This window comes from Danio rerio, chromosome 16, assembly GCF_052040795.2.
Source record: "Danio rerio strain M-AB ecotype USA chromosome 16, GRCz13ab, whole genome shotgun sequence".
NCBI lineage: Eukaryota > Metazoa > Chordata > Actinopteri > Cypriniformes > Danionidae > Danio > Danio rerio.
The window spans coordinates 30,663,035-30,676,226 of NC_141036.1; the positions used below are offsets into that span (position 1 = coordinate 30,663,035).

At 38.4% G+C, this 13,192-nt stretch overlaps 1 long non-coding RNA gene across 2 annotated transcripts in view; it reads left to right on the forward strand.

Moving 5' to 3' along the window:
• LOC141378199 (uncharacterized) overlaps positions 1-13,192 on the forward strand; it is a 54,693-nt gene that overhangs the window by 17,953 nt on the left and 23,548 nt on the right. The window contains exon 4 of one of the 2 annotated variants that reach the window (XR_015511491.1): positions 10,850-10,999. The exons of the other annotated variant lie outside the window; for it this stretch is intronic. This is a non-coding gene — a long non-coding RNA (uncharacterized LOC141378199). The remainder of the gene's footprint in view (positions 1-10,849; positions 11,000-13,192) is intronic. 2 annotated transcript variants of the gene reach the window in all.

Sequence of the window (13,192 nt, forward strand, 5' to 3'; positions counted from 1 at the left end):
TAAATTTGGGCTGTCAGTGAAAATCTAGGAGTCTGAGAATAGGCCAAAATTAGACTATTCAACAAATAAACAGAAATGAATGACTACACATATAAAGTCTGTCCAATCTGTCTATTTCATGACTAGTCTAGTTTTGGGCTATGTCTACTAGATTTTCACTGCCAGCCCAAGTTTAGCCTTGTTTTAGCCAAGTTATCTAAGTTTAGACGTCTATTAGACGTCTATTAAACACATAATTGTTTGCTCCTAATGTATAGCATGTTAGTTGGTGCCAGACAGGCTGTCCACAGTTTTTTTAGAAAATAAATGCTGATATTTTTAACATAACCATTGCTAATGTCTACAAAAGATAGAAAATATCCAGTGAATGATAATTCTGTGGGTCAGAATGCCTTGTTGGTGTTAGAGGTCAGAGGAGAATGTCCAGACTAGTTTGATCTGATACTGTAGAGCGCAGCAAAATGTGCATAACAACTTTCTTGAACATGACTAAGCTTGCAATACTGAATTGGCCTCCACAGCCACCAAACCTCAGTCCAATAAAGTACTTTAGAATGTGCTGGAACAAGAGATTCGGTAACTTTATTTTGATGGTCCATTTGAGTATTAGTAGACTGTCTGCTTAATTGATACTGCTCCTTCAACAGACATTTAACTGACTATAAGAAACTATGCAGATACATGTCAATTTACACTAACCCTAACCCCAACCTAACAGTCTACTTAAAATATAATGAGATTTAGTTGGCATGTAGATGCAACATAGCTTAAATTCACAAACGGACCATAAAATAAAGTGTGACTAGAGATTCAAATCATAGACAGATCACCGACAAATCAGCAGGAGCTGTGCTATGCTCTCTTGTCAGTGTGGACTCTTGCCACAGAGAGTCAAGGCTGTCCTAGTTAATGGATAACGGGTAAAACAGCAAGTACTAGCAAGGTGTACCTAATAAAGTGAAAGTGTATTTCAATCCATTTGATATAATGACTAATCAGAAATATTGTACTGGGTCACAGCATTCACTAGGAATTATGCCTTATTATAAGGGTCTAGCAGTTGCTCTGGTCAGTAAAAATAATATTTGTCACACCACTCATACACACTACATGTAAAAAAAATCAGGTACTGCATTTCAATTTTAACTTCACGACCATTAAAAATGTATATAGCATGAATATGTGTAGAATGCATAGAATTCAGACATTCTGCACACTACATCCTCTTTATCACATGACCTGCATCATCAGTAGGTCACTGTACTGCCATTCACCAATCCTCTCCTGAGGCCTCATGGGATAGTAAAGTGCACATCATATGTCACTTCTGAACCTTAGAAGTAGCTTTTTACCTACAGTACTAAATACAGACATGGCTTACTGTTTTACACATAATATGTCTAGACTGCAGCGCTGCACAAGACATTTGGCCATAGGAGAAATGGTTGTTCCCAACTGAGCCTGCATGGTTTCTCTCAAGGTTTTTTTTATCCTTCACTTTCGCCTTATTCGCCTATAAGTTTTTTCCTCGCCGTTGTCGCCACTGGCTTGCATAGTTCGAGACTTGTAGCTGCGCATCGATAGATTTGCTCTTCAGTGTTTGGACTTTTAGCAGTGAATATTAAACCACACTGAACTAAACTGAACTGAACTGAACTTAAACTCTGAAAACTGGACTGACAGTTTCAGTTCACTATAATCTTCTATGTCATGCTGCCTTGACACGATCTACATTGTAAAAGTGCAATAGAAATAAAGATAAATTAAATTGCATTAAATAATAATACTGAAAGGAAAATTTAGATTTTAGATTCAACAGTGGATATCAATGATTAATATTTATTTTTATATAATAATAATTTTTAATTAAATATATACATATATATTTCAATATTTATGACAAAACCATTAGAATTTTAAGTAAATATCATGGTGCATTTAGATATTTTGTACATTTTTCATTTGGTTTTTGGTTAGTAATATACATCGCTATAAATGGAATTTTAACAACTTTAAAGGTTATTGATTATCTCAATATTTAGATTTGTTTTATCTTCTGATTCCAAATAGTATTATGCAAATAGTTGCTATTTGGCCAGATATTGTCATATCTTATTTTATAATATCTTAACAAACCACACATCAATAAAAATCTAATTTGTTCACCTTTTTGGTGATGTATAAATCTTTTTTTTTTCTAAATATGTTACTTATAATTGGTTTTGTGATCCAGGGTCACTTTTTTTCTTAATTTCAATCATCTATATTTGTAAATGTGTATATTTTTAAAAATGACAGCTTATCGGTTTAATCTTTATAGAAATGCAGCTACACAGAAATATTATGCAGAACTAAATGCTGATTTTCGGGGTTGCTCACATAAAAAAAGATACAAAACAAATAGATACAAAAGGCACACACCACTCAACAAACACTTTCATTTAATGATCCAGTTTGCAATGTAAATGAGTTGGCGAAAGTTAGGAGAGGGACTGAACAAACCTATACCACGTATAGAATGCCCTCTAGTGTACGTCTTCCACGGTCTGTTAAAGGGCGATGAAAGCGCAGTAAGATTTATAGAAGACGAGCCCGACTTGAGAACAGATCTTGCAGGGGGGAACGCATATAGCCATGCGCGCGCTCTCAGTCTGAAGTTACCCTAACTCACACAAACGCGCGCAACATCGATAACACCCAATTACATCCACGCTCGCGCACAGAAAGTCTTGAACACACAATTACACGCGCTACGGACAACCTTTTATTAACACTCAATTACACACACGCATAAATCACCAACGAAGCGCGCACCGCACCGTGATCACAGGAGCGCGCACGGGTCGTTAGCCTTCACGCGCCTGAAAACCTAAAGAAAGCGTTTGTGTTTGTGTGTGTGTGTGTGTGTGTGTGTGTGTGTGTGTGTTGTGTGTCTGAGAGAGAGAGAGAGAGAGAGAGAGAGAGAGAGAGAGAGAGAGAGAGAGAGAGAGAGAGAGAGAGAGAGACTCAAAATAAACTTGTCTGTGTTAGACGATTACCGGGCCGCGCTTCCTGCCCCGCCATATCACCTGCGTTCAGTAGCATTGACACGTCAGTCTGCGGCGGCTAACGCATTGTGACAGCGCTTAGATTATAATATCTGGCCCGTATTACTGGGCATTAGCGCTATTACGGCACCCCGCCCTCGCTTAGCCCGCTCAGGTGGACCATTTTGGAAATGGATAAAAAGAAATGAGGAAACCGATAAAAATGCATGGAGAAAAGCGAGACACGGGGGAAACAAGGGACACTCATTAAGTTATTTCACAAGTGAATACTAGACTAAAATATCTGGAACATGCCTACAGTTCGCAACTAAATTAAGCGATTTCTGCTGGCATGAATAGTGAGTGGCAAACTCTCTCGTAGAAGGATACTGAAATTAAAATTTGATGTGTAATTATTCACCGTCAAGCCAAACTATGAGACTTTTTTCTTACGTGGAACATTGAAGATTTTTTTAGCTGATACTGTAGTCCTACAGTACTTTGAGAGTCCAAATATAGAAACAAATACTCTTTGAAGAGTTAGTTCAACCAAAATTAATATTATCTAATTAATTACTCTCCCTCGTGTCTTTCCAAACCCAAGAGACCCTTAGAACACAAATTAAGAAATTTTAGATGAAATCCGAGAGCTCCCTTATCCTCCATTTAGACTCTCAAGATGCTCGAAGGTTGGAAAAGGATTTCCTGAAACAATGAGTACAATGAGGTTACATGGACACCAATAATCCGATTTTAATGCGATTAAGACAATATTCTGCTTAATAGTCTACCATGTAAACAGCAATTTTTGATCAGCATTAAAGTCCTAATCAAACTAAACAGAAATCGGACATGTGTAGTATGCCGATTTTAGCATTATTCGCTTCAGATTGCATTACTGAAGTGCAGCGCAGACATGTAAACACCTAATCAGATTATCACCGTCATGTAGGATTTTGCCGCTATTTGTGACAGGATATTCCATACACACACGGCACTATTCTCTGCGCTTACAGAGTCAGTGAAGGACCACAGACACCTGCATTTATGAAATGCGGAGGGGTTTTTTCCCCATACAGGGATTCCCCATCAAATTCCAATAAAACAACACTCTTCCAGCAGTTTATATTCGCATCCAATATCTCATTTGTCACAGGGGGCATGCAAGAAATGTTCCTGAATGAAAGTGAAAGTGCTAAACTGCATTTTAAGGTTGACAAAGTAAAAATGAAACACCCGAAATTACATGAAACTCCAGAGGAAATGAGGAGTGATGATGGAGCACCTTACTGTGATGAACACTGATAAAGAGCTGTGTGCTCGAAATGCTTTGTTTCAGCATTTTTTAATTTAAGAAATATGCATTTTTTGAGCTTCGTGGAGCATTTTTGCTGTCAATGGAGGATAAGGGAGCTCTCAGATTTCATCTAAAATGTTCCAAAGATGAACAAAAATCTAAGAGGCTTGGAACTACATAAGGAAGACTAAGAGATTATTTTTTGTTGAACTAACCCTTTAATACCAGTGGAAAAAAAGAAAGTCTGTGCAGAAAACAACATTAAATCTAATCCACAGACTCAGCAATCAGTCAGCTCTGAAGGGTGACATTTCTCTCACTGATGAATAGACTGATTCCGTTGGTTGACAAATGGAGTGGGGGAATAGTGTTAATATTATGTTGTAAATAATTTTCACTTTCTTGTATATGGACAGATCGTTTGGCTTTATAAGTCCTCAATTTATTAAACTGAAGGGCGAAAAAAGTCACCATCTTGGAAGGCCTGAGAGTGAGTAAATTAACAGCAAATTTTCAATTTCCGGTGAACTATCCCTTGAAAGTGGCATTGTTTTAGAAAGGCCCGTAAAGCAGTAACACATCCTGATCCTATTAGATAGATGATTAAGCTTTAGTGGAAAGAGATCAGCAAGTTCTATTAGGACTAAAACCGTTTATCTAAACGAATGTATGTATTTTTTAAAAGGATGAGTGTAATTACAACAACTTGGGTGCAATCTTCTTAATATGTTCGTTTGGCTCAGAAATGATGAAGAGTATGAATCAACCCTCGAGAGGATGATTTACGGTTTGTACAGCGACACGCTTGACTTGCTATTGCTTTTCAAAACCCTCATTTATTAGCACAAAGAATACACTTATATATCTAGGTCTTGTTGTTTTAATTAGGGAAATTAATAAGTAAGACTAAATTAATATCGCCTTGTCCCAGCGACTTCAATTCCCGGCCATTTCTGGGACGAGGATACATTTGCGCAGCGCAATTAACGCTTAATAAGTAAGTGATTAATTATGATTAGCACACGGATTCGTGGTAATGGCCTCTCAGCGAGCTCACAATAAAACTGGGTGCATTTATTTGCTCACAGGCACGTATATTCATCTCTGTCTGTGGGTGTGATCATCTGAACCCCAATCCACATATCCAAACGTGAGTGAGTGGCCTCACTTACATCTCCATTTGTGCTGGAGGCCTATTTGTTCTGCTCACTGTGGATGGTTGTTCCCTTTGTCTATTCATCAGCAGTCCATTAGTGGCGCGCCGTTTGAACGGCTTGGTGCACACAGACGTCATGTGATTAAAGCGCCATTCATTTTTTCCCCCTAGATGTCTTTATTTGCACTGTGGGAAGGGGTGGGTGTGTTAGATGTCTTCCTTGTCACCCCAGCAGGGTAATACAGTGTGGATCGGAGGCAGACGTCCATCAATCGAGGAACTGAGATATCCACAATCGAAAGCTTGTGCCATGGGGCGCTAGGGTTTTGTGGGTGCCAGTTGTCCCACAGGCAGTCTTTTGACAGGTGAAATGATGACATCATAAGCATCTCCTTTGGCAAAACAGCCAAACTTCAGATGAGGCAGACGTACTGAAAGTCTGGTCTAGCAGAGTGGCCATTTGACCAGAACACTGGCAACCCTTGAAGATGACTATAGTTACTTTTGAGACAATTCATACAAAGAGGCTGGGCATTTTCCCCCCTTCCTCTTCCACTCTTTCTCTCTCTCTTTCTCTCTTACTCGCTCACAATGTTCATTGCCCAGAAAAATAATTTCTTGGTCATTTCAACCCTTTTGTGAGCGGCAATCAATTTCTCTTCTTTTCACGATGGTTTGAGAGTGTGCGCACAGAAGTTTGACCTTCTCTAAAAGATCTATCAATTCATCCATCCTGCAATCTGTCTATTTATGTTGTGATCGTTCTGCTTTTTCGTGTTCGTTGATGTGAGAGCATCCATAGGCTCATCTGGTCGTCAATCCGTCATCTTGTGTGGCATTCTGCAATTATCTGGCTACAATATAAGAAAAAAAGATCAGGTGATGGCGGGAAAGGGAAAAAGAAAGAGGTTGTTTTTGGCCAAATGCATAGGCTATAAGGAAGAATGAATTTATACCGTGTAAGTCACATATAGAGTCCTGACAGGGGTTAAGGGGAAAATAATCTAATCTAAATTATAGTTCTCCTACACGTCAGTTCACCAGGTCAACCAAAGTATATATAATGAAAATGTGAAAATATGAGTCAAATAACGTTCCCTAACCATTCATAATAACATATGTAAAGAGGCAACATCCTTAATCTGATCTGTATAAATTATAGTATATATATATATATATAGTATATATAATATACTAATAAGAAATCATAAACTTTTCATTTCTTTTTATTTTCAATGATTAAAAAACGTGTTGGCAAACAGGTCAAACTTTATGGTTTTATGTATATAAGAATTCAACCTGAGGATTAATTCCTTATTCTATTGATCTCAAGAGTTTTATTGTATTTAAGAACCGTTATCTATCTATCTATCTATCTATCTATCTATCTATCTATCTATCTATCTATCTATCTATCTATCTATCTGTCTGTCTGTCTGTCTGTCTGTCTGTCTGTCTGTCTGTCTGTCTGTCTGTCTGTCTGTCTGTCTGTCTGTCTGTCTGTCTGTCTGTCTATCTATCTATCTATCTATCTATCTATCTATCTATCTATCTATTTATCTATCTATCTATCTGACTGTCTGTCTGTCTGTCTGTCTGTCTATCGATCTATCGTTCTACTCATAGTTCTTTCTGTCTATCTTGCTATCGATCCATCCATTCATCTTGGATACAATGTAAAACAAATTAAGGACAGATTCAGTAAAAAAAAAAAGGTTAGGTAAAATTCATGTAAACTATACATACTATATACACTCACCGGAGACTTTATTAGGTACATTTGTTCAACTGCTTGATAACACAAATTTCTAATCAGCAACTCAATGCATTTAGGCATGCAGACATTGTCAAGGCAATCAGCTGCAGTTCAAACCGAGCATCAGAATGGGGGAAAAAAGTTGATTTAAGGTGATTTAAGAAGTGACAAGGGTTTGAACGTGCCATGACTGTTTGTGCCAGACGGGCTGGTCTGATTATTTCAGAAACTGCTGATCTACTGGGATTTTCACACACAACCATCTCTAGGGTTTACAGAGAATGGTCCAAAAAAGAGAAAATATCCAGGTGCAGTTCTGTAGGCGCAAATGCCTTGCTGATGCCAGAGGTCTGAGGAGAATGGCCTGATTGGTTATAGCTATTAGAAAGGCAACAGCAACACAAATAACCACACGTTTCAATCAAGGTATGCAGAAGAGCATCTACGAACGTACAACACATCAAACCTTGTAGTGAATGGGCTACAGCAGCAGAAGACCACATCGGGTGTCACTCCTGTTAGCTAAGAACAGGAAACTGAGGCTACAATTCACACAGACTCACCAAAAATTGGACAGTAGACGATTGGAAAAACGTTGCCTGGTCTGATGAGTCTCGATTTCTGCTGTGACATTTGGATACTAGAGTCAGAATTTGGCATCAACAACATTGAAAGCATGGATGCATCCTGCTTTGTATCCACGGTTCAGGCTGGTGGTGGTGGCGTAATTTGTGTGGGGATACTTGGCATACTTTGGGCCCATTAGTTCCAATTGAGCCTTGTGTTAACGCCACAGCCTACCTGAGTATTGTTGCTGACCATGTCCATCCCTTTACGACCACAAGATACCCATCTTCTGATGGCTACTTCCAGCAGGATAATGCATCATGTCATAAAACACGAATCCTCTCAGACTGGTTTCTTGAACATGACAATGCGTTTACTGTACTCAAATGGTCTCCACAGTCACCAGAACTTAATCCAGTAGAGCACCCTTGGGATGTGGTGGAACGAGAGATCTGCATCATGGATGTGCAGCAGATAAATCTGCAGCAACTGTGTGATGCTATCATGTCAATATAACCCAAAATATCTGAGAAATATTTCTGGTATTTCTATGCCACAAAGAATTAAGGCAGTTCTGAAGGCCAAAAGGCTTTCAAGTAAGGGGGTACTAGTAAGGTGTACCTAATAAAGTGGCCGGTGACTGTATGTTTAACCTTTAAAGGAATAGTTCCCTCATAGACTTACATTACTCCATAATTTACTTAACCTCACTCCATCTTCAGCGTATTACATTACATATGACTTTCTTTAAATTGTATCCTAGGGGTAGCACAGTGGCTCAGTGGTTAGCACCGTCAACTTACAGTTTTTCTCCACTGGTTTGGCTCATTTCTTGAAACAGAAATTACATTCTCAATTGCAAATGTCTTAGTACATCTTTGCAAATGATAAAGAACAGATTTTAGCAGATTTAGGACAGATTACTACATTTAGCACAATTTCCAAGTGAATAGTTCTTGTTGATCTTAACTAATTGTCAATTCTCAGTCTAATGATTGTTCTCTCTAAAACGTGTCAGCGTCATTTCATTAAATAAGTCATCACATGCAGAATAGTCTGTTCAATTGTCAAACTTAGTCAAGACCATAATACCATGAATACTATACAGTAGGTGAATCCTTGGAACATTTGATCATTGTAGGAGATGGTTGCGACATTCGCGCCATATCTTCCCTCATTGCATCGCAAGAGAGAATATACGCTGTGATGTGGACAAGAATCTGTGGCCACACAGACGGCAGCGTGTGGATGGTCAGGAGGGTGAGGACAGCAGGCAGTGAAGAACTGCTATGAAACTCCAGCTTTATTCATAGCACTGTATACAGTTTTTTTTTTTGCTGTGATATATGGAAGTTACTTTGTGTGTGGTTGATCATTACAATTAGGTGGACATGAGGGATATTTTAGTGGTCCTGTGCCATAGTCTAAACATTTAAACGTTTTGACTTGCAGTGCTTACACAATATTAAAGGGATGAGGCATTTTGGGGGAATTGACTGTTTAAATGAGAAGGAAATTTAGTTTTGACACGTGAGTAAACTGTTTTGGGAAAGGTTTACGCTATTGCATGTGAACCATAGTGTTATGCTAAACCATCCACATTACTTTGGCAAAAACACCAAGTGTGTTGAGAATGTCCAGTCTGTTTCAAGAAATGAGCCAAAGCAATTGAGAAGGATGTTTGCCATTTTTGTGGCACTGACTTTCTATATGGGAAAGAAATCTAGTTTTGGCACACGAATGAACTGTTTTGGGAGAGATATGAGCTTTTGCAAGTGAGCTATAGTGTTGTGCTAAATTGTAACACTGTTTTGCCAAATGATCTTAGAATTTTGAAAATGTAATTTCTGTTTCAAAAAATAAGCCAAACAAATGGAGAAAAATTGTAAAGCAAGAAGGTCGCTGGTTTGAGTCCTGGCTGGGCTAATTGGCGTTTCTGTGTTGAATTACATGTTCCTCTCGTGTTTCTGTGAGTTTCCTCCAGGTGCTCTGATTTCCCCCACAGTCCAAACACATGTGCTATAGATGAATTGAATAAACTAAATTGTCCGTAGTGTATGTGTGTGGATGTGAGTTTATGGATGTTTCCCAGTACGGGGTTGCAGCTGGAAAGGCATCCTCTGAGTAAAACATATGCTGGATAGGTTGCCGGTTCATTCCATTGTGGTGACCCTTGAATAAAGGGACTAAGCCAAAAGAAAATGAATGAATGAAACTGTATACTGGTGCTTCTGTGCTGTATAATAGTGTTGGGTAGTGTCTCTTATTTTGAAGCTTACAAAAAAACATTGTACATTGTACAACCGACCCATATGGCTCCAGAGGGTAAACGGATGTCTTGTCAAGCAGATCATTGTATTTTTGTAATAAAAATATTGAAACTATTGTTAATATTAAAATATTTCAATTTTAAATTATGAACTCAAATCAGAGACTTTGAGAGCCGAATGCTCTTCTGAATTTGTAGCAGAAATTTCAGTGAGAATAGATGAACAAGGATAACGAAACACCAGTAACCAATTAAAAGTGGAAAAGAATAAGTTAAAAGGTCAGAGGAGAAGAGCAGAGAAGAGCTTGAGATTTTGCACAGCCTTATTTGTTTGAATCAGTGTACATTATCATCATGATCATCGCCACGCGTAATGTGTCAAACATCGTGTTTGAGGAAGTAGCCACTGAAAGTCGTTGATTTGAGTTTATCATTTAAAAACAATTTTAATTATTTTTTTGTTCACAAAAAAACACATCAATCTGCTTCATAAGACATGTTAAATGTGCTGTAGGTGATTATCCCCAGAATTTTTTTTGTTGTTGTTGTTGTGCTGATTCAAAGTCTTTTTACATTCCAATAGTAATGATCAAAGTAAATGATCTAAATGTATTTATATGTATTACTATTTTTATATTCTGGGTAAGGCATGAGGCAAAAAAATGTTCATCCAGTTAAAAAATGTATCAGGCTGACACTTCCCATAATTCTGATAAGTAGCTCAAACTGTCTGTCAACAAATGTAGATTTGTACATCTGCAGACCCCTGTTCACACAGATCCGGCCACGCATTCACGTGCACACGAGAGAGTGACAGCAGTAAAAACAAATGCTGAATCAAAACTTTAAAATCCTGAATCAAGATTGGAGTTACTTTTCCACACTGGAGGAAGGATGACACAATGTCTGAAGTATTTCTTTTAGACAGGTAATGTTCTGTTTTAAAACTATTTTAGTCATGCGAAGCTGACGTAGATTTTGTTGTTACGAATGGGCTATATGCACAGAAGTATTGTTCAGCCACTTAAATCTTCCAGCAAAAGATCGATGATATTTTCAATTTCATTAATTAGCTTTTACAGCTTCAATAATGTCGATTTTTTTTTTGTTTAATAACAAAACATAAGTAAATAGCACTATTCCACCTAGCCTGCTTTACTGAGGTGAAGTTGGTTTTTTATTAAAGGGTCACGAAACACCAAAACACATTTTTTGAGCTGTTGACAGTCGTATATGTGTCTCACACTGCTAAAAACACTATTAGGACACCTATATTTCACTAAAAAGTGTAAATTGGTTGTTTTTGCGTTATTTCAAGCAAATTCGTACTTCCGGTTTGAAACGAATTTTTGAAGCTGCGTCACGGCCATGACATAATAGCGTTGTATTCCAGCATGCAGACTGGACTTCTGTGCCAGAGTGTGTCTTATTACGTCTTACAGTGTGATGCATTAATGCATGAGTAAGGCTTGGTTCAAACCAATCAGCGCGCTCTATTGTACAACTTCATTAATAATCATTAGTGTCACCGTGTTTACACGACAGAGACGCCACGTTGTGTTGGCAAAACAAGCGTGAAGTGTTGCTTTTATAGTTTGCTGCCCTTAAGTTTTGTTTTCATTTTCTCTCTGTGAGAGCGCAGCTGGCGTCACGTGTGGATTAACAGTGTACGCGACGCTCGACAACAATAACTTACGTGTCTAAGGAGGATTATTGTTTACCTGAGAGCTGTTCTCATCTGCAAACGCTGAGATGCGGATTCACTTGTAGTCTTCTCTTCATAAAGACGCGGCTCTAGTTGCTGGTGATTGTCCTGTCTCTACAGATTTGGTAAGTGAGCGACCAGCGCTCTTTGTTTATTCAGTTTGTTCGTATTGAACTAAGTTAACTATAGCACCGAGTGTAAACATGTTAGCACCACAACCAAACTTTAACCTCGTGTATGGTTTTTACCACATTTTGTGACCGGAATAACACACGCGTCTTTCTGACGCTACCTGCCGTGTGCATCTAAGTTTCCGGGAAATGCGGAGGATTTTTTTCTCTCATTCGCCGTGCGGTATCAAACATTGCATGAAAAATACACGCTTAGAGCAGATCCTCGAATCAAATATCTTGTTTGTCGCGAGGGGCATGAATGAATTCCCTGAATCAAAGAGCCAAACTGCAGTTAAAGTCCAACATTTAATAATTTGGCAAATAATTCGACTACAGATGTCCATGTAGGTTAAACACCATTACTTTCTCCTGTGTGTGTATTTTGACTCTGAAACTCACGCGTGCCCAAATAGACACTCCCACACCCTCCCACTCTAGTTCCTCTGACACTCCCCCCTAAACAGAGCTAGACACGCCCACTTTTCTGACTTTTTCCAAAGTAGAGGTGTGAAAACACGAGGGGGTTTCATGGCCCTTTAACATTGTTCATTTTTTAAAACTGACAACCTGTGACACTCCCAATAAAGTTTACCATGCTACCTTGAATATTCAGTCTGAAATAGCATGTAAGTATGGCTTAGTAATAAGTGTAATTCCTACACTCTACCGTCCAACCACTAAGCATACAGTAGGACAAAGTGTGTGAGAGAGTGAAAGTTTTGCTTGCTACACATAAAAACATGCCAATTCAAAATTATAGTATTACAAAGTATTAAAAAGTGTTCAAACTAGCGAATGAAATGATCTTGTGGGTTGTCTAATGTCATCTTTAATATTCGCGTTCATGATTTCAAGACTTTCCCAGAGATGGGTTGCGGCTGGAAGGGCATCCGCTGCGTAAAAACTTGCTGAATAAGTTGGCGGTTCATTCCGCTGTGGCGACCCCGGATTAATAAAGGGACTAAGCTGACAAGAAAATGAATGAATGAATGAATGAATGAATGATTTCAAGAGGCGTGGCTTTGGACGACAGGGGAGGGTCTGTGTTTTCAATGCTATTATGCTAACGGATAGCATTTTGGCAGATCGCCTACTGCACCTTTTAACCCCCTGGCGGTGTATAGGATAGTTTTATGACAGATTTATATGCTTTTAGAAGCCTAAAAAAGGTCACTATCCAACATCAGTAATATGAAAGGATACATGTTAAAACTCCTACTGTGTTCAACAGAAAAAGGAAAAT